The sequence below is a fragment of the Trichechus manatus genome, unplaced genomic scaffold, assembly GCF_000243295.1.
Source record: "Trichechus manatus latirostris isolate Lorelei unplaced genomic scaffold, TriManLat1.0 scaffold00072, whole genome shotgun sequence".
NCBI lineage: Eukaryota > Metazoa > Chordata > Mammalia > Sirenia > Trichechidae > Trichechus > Trichechus manatus.
This window is the reverse complement of record NW_004444008.1, coordinates 7,609,531-7,622,113: the sequence shown is the minus strand read 5'-3', so window position 1 is coordinate 7,622,113 and position 12,583 is coordinate 7,609,531.

Below are 12,583 nucleotides of genomic sequence, written 5' to 3'. Positions count from 1 at the left end.
TACCATCCGCCTAGGCTTAAAAGAGAGACAATCATAGAGCAGAGGGGGACCTCAATACCACCTGAAAGAAGAGCTAGGAGGGGAGTGGATCCTTTGGACTCAGGATCCTGCACTGAGAATCTCCTAGACTCAGGAGACAGACACAGAGAGAGCTGTTACACAGAAGACGGTGAAAAATGGTGAGAAGCAGCAGCAGAGCCCACCGGCAGCAGAGGCAACAGAACCAGGACACTGGCAAGAGATGACGTGTTGGGCTTCCTGGTCACAGAGCTAGAAAGCTGCATGTCTTCTGGTAGGAGCCTTGCTGGTGGAGTAGGGTGCCTCCAGGCACTTGGTGGAGGTAGGCTTGCTGACGCATGAAGCAAGAGAGCTGAGGACCTTCAAGCATAAAGCTTGCTGGCAGAGTGGGGCGCCTCTAGGCACTTATTGGCGGAGCTAAAGGAGCTTTGTAACATTTGCCTGAGTAGAGCATAGGTTGGGCCAGCCCAAGGGGCCAAAGAAGCCAGAGGGGCTGAAGGCCAAGAGTCTGAGGGCCAGTGAGGGGCCTGTCTTCCAGCATGGCTGAGAAGAGGCTATCCTGATTGAAGAACCATATCCTGAGTCACTTCTGATCTTGAATTGCAACCTACTACTTCCCTAATAAACACCATAATCGTGAGTATGATCTATGAGTTCTGTGTGGGCATTGCAACGAATTATCAAACACAGCAGAGAAGTAGAGGGTGCCATGGAAGGGACAGTTGGTATCAAAATTGATAAAAAGATTGGAGAAAAGAGGTCTGTCTGACCGCTGCCTCGTGGGAATCAACCTTGGGCTGTTGATGCTAATAATGATTCCTACCCCCTTGTGATGTTAGACAAGAAGGTCAGACACTGCTCCCATGCCATTTTTACAAATGACCTTTTGCTTTCTTCATGTATGATGTCCTTGATGTCATCTCACAACTCGTCTGGTCTTCAGTCATTAGTGTTCATGTGTCAAATCTATTACTGAGATGATCTCTAAATTCAGGTGGCATATACTCAAAGTTGTACTTTGGCTCTCATGGACTTGTTCTAATTTTCTTCAGCTTCAACTTGAACTTGCACATGAGCAATTGATGGTCTGTTCTGCAACCGGCTCCTGGCCTTGTTCTGAGTGATGATATTGAGTTTCTCCATCATCTCTTTCCACAGTGAGGTCCACGTGTATAGTCGCTGTTTATGTTATTGAAAAAAGTTATTTTCAATGTATAAGTCATTGGTCTTGCAAAATTTTATCCTGCAATCTCTGGCATAGTATCATATCACTGACAGCATTGTACTTCAAGATAGATCTTGAAATGTTATTTTTGATGATGAATGCAACACCATTGCTTTTCAATTTTTCATTCTGAGCATAGTAGATCATATGATTGTCTGATTGAAAATAACGAATACCAGTCCATTTCAGCTCACTAATGCCTAGGATATTGATGTTTATGCATTCCATTTCATTTTTGATGCCTTCCAATTTTCCTAGATTCATACTTTGTAATTCCAAGCTCCAGTTATTAAAGGATGTTTGTAGCTGTTTCTTTTCATTTTTAGTCGTGCCACATCAGCAAATGAAGGTCCTGAAAGCTTTACTCTACCCATGTCATTAATGTCAACTCTACTTTGTGGAGGCAGCTCTTCCCCAGTCATATTTCAAGTGTCTTCCAATCTGAGTGGTTCATCTTCTAGCACTATATCAGACAATGTTCCACTGCCATTCATAAGGTTTTCACTGGCCAATTTTTCAGAAGTAGATCGCCAGGTCCTTCTTCCCAGTTTGCCTTAGTCTGGAATCTCTGCTGAAATCTGTCCACCATAGGTGACCCTGCTGGTATTTGAAATACTGGTGGCATAGCTTCCAGCATCACAGCAACACTGAAGTCACCACAGTATGACAAACTGACAGATGAGTGGTGGCCATAAAGATTACAGCCTTAGAAACCCTATGGGGCAGTTCTACTCTGTCCTATAGGGTTGCTATGAGTTGGAATCAACTCGACAGCAATGGGTTCTGTTTATTTTATTTTATTTTTTTGTATGTGACTTAAATATCATTTGCACTTTTGAGAAGGATCAACTTGCCATCTAAATTAGGGGCTAGTTTATCTTCCATTTGCTAAGGTGCATTATTAACATACAAGCACAAAACATTAATATCTACTTCATGTTCTGCTATGAGAACACACATCATGGACACGTCATGAAGGATGGCAAAAAAATAAGTGGTGGTACCTGTGAGGAGCCCTGGTGGCATGGTGGTTAACCCTTTTGTGAATCAATTTTTTGTGTTTTAAATTGTTTGTTGATACCACTTGTTTTTATGAATGGAAGCATGCTGAATCATTGCTTGTGTCTGAATTTTTGGTAGGTAGTATGGATTCTTTTTTTTCTTGTGCCCTTCCACAAGCCTACAATAAATGTTTAGTGGTACATATGAAGTACCACTAGTTATATCCCAGAGGCCCTACTGGGGTCTAGTGGTACATATGGGTAAAACAATAAAATTTTCAAAATTTCTATTTTTCTTACCCAAAATTCAGACACCTCATACAATACCCTATAAAAACAGTAATTTGCAGCACATTCTTGTTTCTTCATAAAGACCCCTGCTTTGTGGCAGCCCACACTGTCAATGGTACAGTAGCTTCCCAATAAGCCTTCAGAGGAAGAAAAATACTTGGTCCCTAGAGGGATCCATGAGCACGAAATGGTTAAAGAGCTCAGCTACTGTCTTGGTTATCTAGTGCTAGTGTAACAGAAATACCACAAGTGGATAACTTCAATAAACAGAAGTTTATTCTCTCACAGTCTGGTAGGCTAGAAGTCCAAATTCAGGGCATCAGCTCCAGGGGAAGGCTTTCTCTGTTGGCTCTGGAGGAAGGTCCTTGTCATCAGTCTTTCCCTGGACTCAGAGCTTCTCCACACAGGAAAGCCAGGTCCAAAAGACACCCACTGCTCCCAGTGCTGCTTTCTTGGTGGTATGAGGTCTCTTCTCTCTGCTCGCTTCCCTTTACTTTTATCTCTTTTATATCTCAAAAGAGATTGGCTTAAGACACTATCTAATCTTGTGGATCTCGTCAGTATAACTGCCTTTAATCCATCTCATTAACATCATGGTGATAGGATTTACAACATATAGGGAAATCACATCAGATGACAAAATGGTAGACAATCATACAATACTGGGAATCCTAACCTAACCAAGTTGACAGATATTTTGGGGGGATACAATTCAATCCATGACACCTACTAACTGAAAAGTCAGTGATTCAAACCCACCAGCCACTCAGTAAGATAAAGATGTGGCAGTCGGCTTCTGTCCTCCAGGGTTGCTATATGTCAGAATAAACTTGATGGCAATGGATTTTTTTTTTTTTTAAGTCGTTGGACCTGTCCTCAACCACCTGCCAACAGTCAGCCTTCATACGCCTTCCTTCAAGAGTAAGTGGATTGTATGGCCCAGCTGCTTCCCTTTCGTCATTTGTGTGGGGGACTTCTTTTTTTTAAATTTATTTTATTTTTTGTTGATGTTGTTGAGAATATACACAGCAGAACATGCACCAATTCAACAATTTCTACACTTATAATTCAGTGACATTGATTACATTCTTCAAGCTGTGCAACCCTTCTCATCCTCTTTTTCCAAATTGTTCTTCCTTCATTAACATAAACTCCCTGCCCCTAAGCTTCGTATCTAATCTTTCAAGTTGCTGTTGTCAACTTGATCCCATATAGATGGTTCTTAAAAGGGCACAGTGCTCAAGGCTGACGTTCTCTACTAATTAAACTTAAGTGTTGTTTGGTTTTGTAAAGACTTCAGGGCATGTTTTTGGTTTAAGGTTTAAAGATCACCTCAGACAGGGACTTCTTTTTAGAGAAGTCTTCCTGTTGGGAAGCTCTGCTGTCTAACGCCTGGCAGTGGCACTCCAGGTGCGAGAGTCAGTCTGTGAAGATGAAGGCTGAGAGTGGACCCTCTGGAAGCTTCTGACAGGAGATGTCAGGGGTCTGCACGTAGCAGGGAGGTAGCGAGTGGGGTGGGACAGAGCTCAGGGACAAAGGGTGGTGCATGTAGGCCTAGAAAAGGAGTTTAAGGTGCTCCTTTGCCAATGATATCCCAATCACTCTGGACAACACATGTTCTTACTCTCTTCTAGTGGAAAGAGGTGGCTCATTATGAAAGCCTGGGCCTGGGTTTACACTGTAAAGTCTAGATTTCTCATCTGGGTTCCCTGTACTAGAGCCCTTGCCCCACCATGGACACACACAAACACACATATTCATATACCATGAATGTATAGACTGTTACCAGTCAGTATGATTTGTGTAAAAACTCAAAAGGAAGAAGGATTTTCACAACCAGGTTTAGATACAATCCCAACAGCAAAGATTTTGCTTCTTTCACGGATCGGTAATACCAGCTTCTCTGTATAAGATACGCAAAAAACGTTTCGAAGATCTGGTCACAAATGATTTCTATAACCATCACTCCAAAAGGGGCAGGGGCCCTTATGTTGTTGTAGCTAGGTGCCATTAAGTCAGTCCCTAACTCATGGTGACCCCATGAACCACGGAACAGAGCACTGCCCGGTCCTGTGCCGTCCTCGGCATCACTTGCAGATCAGGTCATTGTGATATGTAGGGTTTTCTTTAACTGTTTTTTGGAAGTAGATCACCAGGCCTTTGTTTGGGGCCTGTTATGGAGTATTCAAAAATACATATTTTCAAATCACATCCCCAAGTAGATTTCAATTTCATAGAAAAACTGTGACAAAACTTTAATAATATGGGTTCCTAGAGACCTACAATGTAAAAAATTGTCAACAGCGAATCTCTGATGTTACTCCTCACGGCCCTGTTAGGAGTAGCTTGTCCTCTTTATAAAGGTGTTCAGCTGGTCTGGAAGCAGGCTACCCCATTCTCTGATCAGGAGGTAGACTCTGGTCTCTCCAAGGCCATTCTTTTTGGTCTCATCCTTGATCCTCTTCTGTGCAATGACTCCAAGTTTGGCCCATCCTTTGGGAGAGTGGGCTGGAGAACCAACTCAGCTGTAGATGGGGTAGAGGTATGGGCAGTGCTGGGCATGAGGACTGAACTGTTTATGAATGCTGGTGGCCTCCGACGTGTGTGTAAGCACTTATCTGAATGTGAATTGTAGAGCATACCATGCAGTCATGTAGTGCATGTATCATAACTGTGCACTGGGCCTCAAAGTAGCCAATGATTCCTCAGCACTCATCCATTTCCAGGGGGCTTTGATCACCCTTTTCTTCTGCCAAGACAGCCTCTCTGCTGTGTTTTCCTTTACAAAAGCAAGCAGTTTGTGCATTCATGTCCAGGGTAAGGAAGTCTTGTAATCAACTGAACTGATCCCACAGATTTGGCAGAGGGGAATTCTTGTGGGGCGATTCACGGGATGAATACAAGCTTGCTCCTTTTCTGAGCTCTCACTCACAGCTTTGAGTCTAAGATTGCAGCTTACACTGTCAAAACGCATGCTGATTTGATCCCCTTTCTTAGAGGGCTGGATTCATAGCAAAGCTCGCTCTGTTGTGGTGATAAAGGCCTATTCAATGTGGGATCGGACCCCCGGAAACAGGAGGTCCTGAAGAGTTGAAATGGAACTCTTGCACCCCCTACAGTCCAAATGCTGTAAATTCATCACAAACGTGGATGGGTTTTTGTTTTTTTTTTAAATGACTTGACAGCTAATGATTGAGTGACTTACCTATCGCGTGCATTAGTGAGTGTAAGAGAGTTTTGATGGTGGAGGCATGCAAGTCTCGGATATTCTACCCAGGAGAAACCTCCTTTTTGTGCTCAAGCAGGTGCCAGGCCCAGCCCAGGGCAGGAGGAAGTATTGTGTATTGTGTGTTGGCTGGACTCCTCCATCAGCCACAAAGACTAGGGCAGAATTTTACGTGATATTATGGTGAAATGTCGCACACCCCTTTCAGCACGAGGCTGTGCTTTTTACCTTTTCAACAGGTATGAACAGAATGGATATGTGTGTGTATATATATATATATTTATATATATATATATATATTCTCTGCATGGTGCAAATGGTCAACATGCTTTGCTGCTAGCCAAAAGGATGGATGTTTGAGTCCACCCACAGACACCTTGGAGGAAAGGACTAGAGATCTACTTTTGAAAAATCAGCCATTGAAAAACTTATAGAGCACAATTCTACTCTGACATGCGTCGGGCCATGTGAGACAGAATTGACTCCATAGTAACTGGTATATATATATATATATGTATATATATATGCATGCATGTGTATATGTATATATATACACACATATATACTTCTAAGTCAATATCAAGGAGCCCTAGTGGTGCAGTGGTTAAGTAAGTGCTCCACTGCTAACCGGAAGGTTGGCGGTTTGAACTCACCATCTTCTCTGCGGGAAAAGGATGTGGCAGTCAGCTTCCTTAAGGGTTACAGCCTTGGAAACCCTATGGGGCAGTTCTCCTCTGTCCTACAGGGTCACTATGAGTTGGAATCAGCTTGATTGCAACAGGTTTGGTTTACTTTGTTAAACCTATATCAAAGTCATCTGTTATCACCCTGACGCTTTGTCACTACTGACCAGGGGAAAGTGGCCCAGAGTGAGAACAGAATGGTAGATCGTGAGTGATTTTCTGCCCCTTGAGGATCCCTGAGCTGATAGTGGCCTCGGGGAGCCAGGCCCAAAGAGTCACACAAAAATATCACATTGCAATGTAAGGGAGGCAGAGTTTCTCTGATCAGTTTGCTGGACCTCCTTTTGGATATGACAAAGAAGTTACTCTCTAAGCTGTTCCATTTCCCATCCTTACCTGTCAGAATAAACTGGCCATGGCACCCAGACCTCATCGGTGGCTCTCCGGACAGTGGCTCTCAGGACTAAGGAAGACACAAGCTCTCCTGAAATCAGACCTACCAATGCCAAGATAGCCTTCATCTTGACCACTAGGACGAAAGTGCAATTCACAGATGTTGTCAGACAGAGATGTCCCCTCTGTGAGGAGGGGCCACCAGTTGTCCTTTTGCTCATCATCTCAGATGACGTTTACACTTTGGAAGCTTCCAGGCTGGCTTTTCCCTTCCTACAGGATGGCATGGATAGATATAAGGACAGCATGCATTTGGTTTCTATCTGGAGAGGCTTAAAAATAGCCTTCAAATCTCCACGGTCACCTCTCTCTAATGGGCGTGCTGGCCTCATGCCATCCATGTGCCAGCTACCCGACTCCTTCCAACATTCTTAGACAGAGCTACGTTATACCAGTGTCCGATATGTACAAAGAAGCGTACTTGAAGTTTCGCGTGTGCTTTTAATCATGGCTGTATTTTGATTGCATTTCAAATATGTGGTTCAAATAGCCTCTTAGCATAAAGCCTGCATTTGTGATCATTAAATACTTACAATGCTACCAATGGTCCAATTTGCAAAAGCTTTTCTTGTATAATAATTTCAAGTCATCACTGTATCATTTTTTATTAATTAAAATATTATAATATACTTTTCATAGGAAAAAAAAGAATTATATAAACCAAATGACATGCATTGTCCTTCATACAGTCTCCATTCTCTTCCTCAGAGGATATCATTGGTAATGCTTTGTGTATCTTATTTGAATCCTGGCTTCTGACAAGGATTAGAAGCCCCATTAGGGCTCCACTAGGACAGTGCTAGGGGTCACAGGAACGATTCTTCACCCAAGCTGCAGAATTGCTGCAAGAAACACAATCACGCCTTCCTTGAGCAATGCATTTCAGCATCTAATACTGCCGCCATGGCATCACGATATTTTATATTTCTTTAGGTCTACAATTAGAAAGGAGAAGCAGTCAGTACGGTCCACACATTACTTGATTACACACGTGTTTTTCATCCAAACATTGATTTTTTTCCACAGATTTTCCTCAACATAGAAAAACCTGAAAATATTTATACCGACAAATTTGTATTAGAATACATGAAATTAAAAATATATAGAAGAAAACCTTGTGAAATGGTATAAAACACAATATCAAGTAAATATACACTTTCCACAAATAAATTATGCCCCTGAAGAATGAGCTTATTCAAAGCGCAAAAAGCAGCTAAATAGAGTGTTTTAAGGAAGCTGCAGGAGGGATTTAAGAATATTTCGTAGCAGGCAGGGAATCCTATTTTACAGAGCTATAAAAGTGGCTTTCTTTTTTAACCTCAGAAAAGTTCTAAAAAAAAAAGTCTTTCCAGATTCTTGAACCTGCTGAGAGTCTGCAAACATTAAATTGCCCTCACCGTACATCCAATTTTTAGGGGTTTAGGATAAAACTTAAGAGACACATAATGCCTAGGCTGTGATTTATGCAGGTAAATAAATAACTTAAAATACAAGCAACTAGATGTATTAGAAGGAGAATTGAGGCAGTTTTCACTCCAGAAGCTATTGTGGAAAATGACACTTGCTATATTTTACACATTAAAAATGTTCTACGTTATTTTAGGAGAGAAAAGTAGCCAATCTGAGACTTTTTTAAATCTATACATTAACAGCAGAAAAATGGGCATCTGATTAAGGCTGTGAAGGCATGAAAAGAAAAATGATGACAAATAAAAATGGAAGGCCATCGAGAGCCAATGATCAAAGAGAGGGGGAACCAGTGTGGGATCCAGGTTAAGGGAATCTTCATTTATTTCTAGAGTTTGCCTTAAAAGTACATCAGAATATATTATTTAGATTATAAGATTAATTGCTGTCATATCTTAGAGAGTTAAAAGGCATGAACATATTGTTGTCTCCATTTCATAGACGAGATAACTAAAGTAAAAATAAAAAAAGGGCTTCTGTTCATCAAACAGTGCTAGTAAGAAACGAAAAATGCAAGAGTGGCCATCTAAGATGCATCGATTGGTTCCAACCACCTGGAGTAAAGGAGAATGAAGAACACCAAAGACACAGGGAAAGTATTAGCCCAAGACACAGAAAGGGACACATAAAGTAGAGACTTCATCAGCCTGAGACCAGAAGAACTAGATGGTGCCTGGCTACCACCAATGACCACCCTCACAGGGGACAAAATAGGGAGTCCCTAATGGAGCAGCAGAACAATGGGGTGCAGAACTCAAATTCTAGTAAGAAGACCAGACTTAATGGTCTGACCAAGACTGGAGGTACCCTGGAAAGCCTGGCCCCTGGATTCTCTATCAGCCCAGAGCTACAACAATTTCCAAGGCCAACTCTTCAGACAGGGATCAGACTGGACTGTGGGACATAAAGTGATACTCGTGAAGAGTGTGCCTCTTAGCTCAAGAAGATACAAGAGACTAAATGGGCAGCTTCTGTCCGGAGGTGAGATGGGGAGGCAGAAAGTGTTGAATGGACATGGGGAGTTGGGGATGGAAAGAAGGAGTGTGCTGTCACATAATGGGGTGAGCGATTAGGGTCACATAACAATGTACGTATACAATTTTGTATGGGAGACTAACTTGAAATGTAAACTTCATTTAAACTACAACAATTAAAAAAAAAGAAAAAAGAAAGGAAAAATCAAGCCACTGAGTGGGAGAAGATATTTTCAATACGTATGTTTGCTAAAGGTCTCATTTAAATCTTTAAGTTCCATAAGAAAAAGACAGAATACCTAATGCAAAAATGAATGGGACTTAAATAATCAAAGCACAGAAGCAGCTACCCAAAGAACTATTAAAAACAACAACAACAACAACAGAAAACCCAATCAAAACCAAATCCCTAGCCATCGAGTCGATTCTGACTCATAGCGAACATATGGGACAGAGCAGAACTGCCCCTTAGGGTTTCCAAGGAGTGGCTGGTGGATTAGAACTGCCGACCTTTTGATTAGCAGCTGTGGCTTTTAAGCACTGGGCCACTAGGGCTCCAGAGAACTATTAGACGTGTGAAAACATACAATCTCTTTAGACATCAGGAAAAGCAAATTAGAATTCTAATGAGATACAACTGCATAGCCAGTACAATATTTAAAAAAATAAATAAACAGCGAGTAGGGAAAAATAGCGCTCTAGGCAGAAGCACCACGCTGTCCCTCCACAGCAAAGATCTGAAAAACTAAGCTGAACAGAGAATACAACAATCCTGAAACCCTAAAACATCGAATGAAGAGATAAAGAACTCAGCCAAGCACCAAATGGAGTGAGAAAACTGACAGAGAACAGAGAGTGAGGAGAGATTCATGCAGAGGTCCCCTACAAGCTAACGCAGCACGGATCCGCCATCTTGGACTCCTATCAGAGACCAGCAAACAGGGGATATGAGAAAGCAGCCTCACGGAGCATCCAGTGGGAGACAAAACAACCGGTAATTTGTGATATACGCTTTCCCACCACCCACACTTCTTCACCCCGACTCAGCCTCCTCTGCATCCCGTGGCCACAATCTCTTGACCGGGAAACACCGGCTATTTGGATTCCACACACCCAAAAGGGCCGGCTCTCTGAGTGCCGTTTGTTGGCTGCTGGTATTGCTTTTTTCTGCTTCTTTTGATTTCTTTCTTACCTCTCATCACCTCCCCCTCCTTTCGCTCAAATACCTGGTTCCGTGTGCCATCTTCGCTTCTTCCTGAGGAGCTGCAGAGCTCTGGTAATTTGTGATATACACTTTCCCACTCCCTACCGTTCTTCACCCACACTCGGCCCCCTCTGCTTCCTGCAGACACAGTCTCTTGTCCGAGAAACACCGGCCTGCACTAGCTGGCTCTCTGAGTGCCATTTGTTAGCTGCTAGTGTTGCTTTATTTTCTGCTCCTTTTGATTTCGTCCTTACCTCTCGCCACCTCCCCCTCCTTTCGGTCAAATACCTGGCTCCGTGTGCCACCTTTGCTTCTTCCTGAGGGGCTGTGGAGCTCCGTTCAAGTGTGGAGCTGCTGCCCGGTCTGGGCTGCCGTGCTGGTGGGATCCCGGGGCTTTTGTTTGTTTGTTTGTTTTGAATTGTTTGTTGTTTTCTTTTCCTTTTCTTGAGTTGGGAGACCTTTCTTGCCAGGTGGTGCTGCATGGCAAGGAGACTTCCAACTCGGCTTGCACAGACATGCAGAGGGATCCCTGAGAGCATTTCTTTTCTGGTTTTTTTTTTTTTTTTATATATTCGGGGGGCGACTTTTATGGGTTTTTTTTTTAATTTGTTTTGTTTTCTTTTCCGTCTTTTTCCCTTTTTGTCTTTCTTCATTGCTCAGTTTCTCATCTCTCTAAATCTTCCTTCTCTTTCTGTTCCCTAAATACCGGCATTGTATACCTCTATGCCTTCTAGCCAGGCTGTACTGCAACACCTGAGAGCGACTTCCCCAGACCTCATAGCTGCACCAGTGGGATCCCTGGGAACTTTGTGGTTCTTTAACCTTTCTGATTTTTATTTATTCATTCTTTTCTTTTCTTTTCTTTTCTTCCTCTTCCCCTTTCTGTTTTTCTCATTTTATAGTCTCTCATCTCTCCACTCCAATGGAAAGCTCCCCTAGCATTCTTTTTTGATTGTTTGTATGTTTTTGGCTCTTGTTCCTCTCTCCTCTCTCTCATATGCATCTTAGCTCCACACATAACAATCTCCCCTCTACATCCTGCCTACCTGCAAAGTGTGCTTGACATCACACCAACAAGCAGCACAGGCATGGGCTACTGGAACCTGCTCTGCACTGATTACCGACCCGGTCTGGTGGCTGTAGTAAAGGCCATAAACCACCTGTCCCAGTAACTCCCCTTCAGCTAGACCTGCCCTGCCATACCATATCTGAGTGACTGACCCTGCCAATTGGAGAAGGAGGCAAAAATTATTGTGCCCACAGACAAGCAAACGACAAAGAACACACAGTCCGCCTGCTCAGACATAGTCAAATTAAAAAAAAAAAAAAAGGACGAAACAAATCTACAGTCAATAAACGAGAAGAATAACTACTGAATGCCCTGAAGAGAGCAGAAAATATCAAAACATTTACAAAAACAGGACAGGATGGTCCCAGAAGTCATCAAAAATAAAACACCAGATGACTCTCCAGTGGAAGAAAATGCACTAGAACCACCTGACAGGGAATTCAAAACTCCAATGCTTAGAATTCTCCAAGAGCTGAGGCAGAAAGTTGACAAACACGAGGAAAAAATAGACAAATTCATGGAAAATACAGACAAAATATTGGAAGAATTCAGGAAAATAAAGCAGGAACAAAATGCCAAAATAAATTCACCACTAGAAATTATACAAAGACAACAATTAGAAATCCAAAAGATTAACAACAAGATTTCAGAAATGGACGGCATCATAGAAAGGCTGAGAAGCAGACTTGAAACAATTGAAGACAAGATCAGTGGAATTGAAGACAAACACTTGGATACAACGCTGTTTCAGGAAAACTCAGAAAAAAGAATAAAGAAAAATGAGGAGACCCTGAAAGTTATGTGAGATACAATCAAAAGCAAAAATTTACAAGTGATTGGAATTCCAGAACAGGGAGAGAAAACAGAAAACACAGAGAGGATCACTGAAGAACTGCTGACAGAAAACTTTCCCAATATCATGAAAGATGAAAAGCTGGCCATCCAAGAAGCTCAACAAACAACATATAGAAG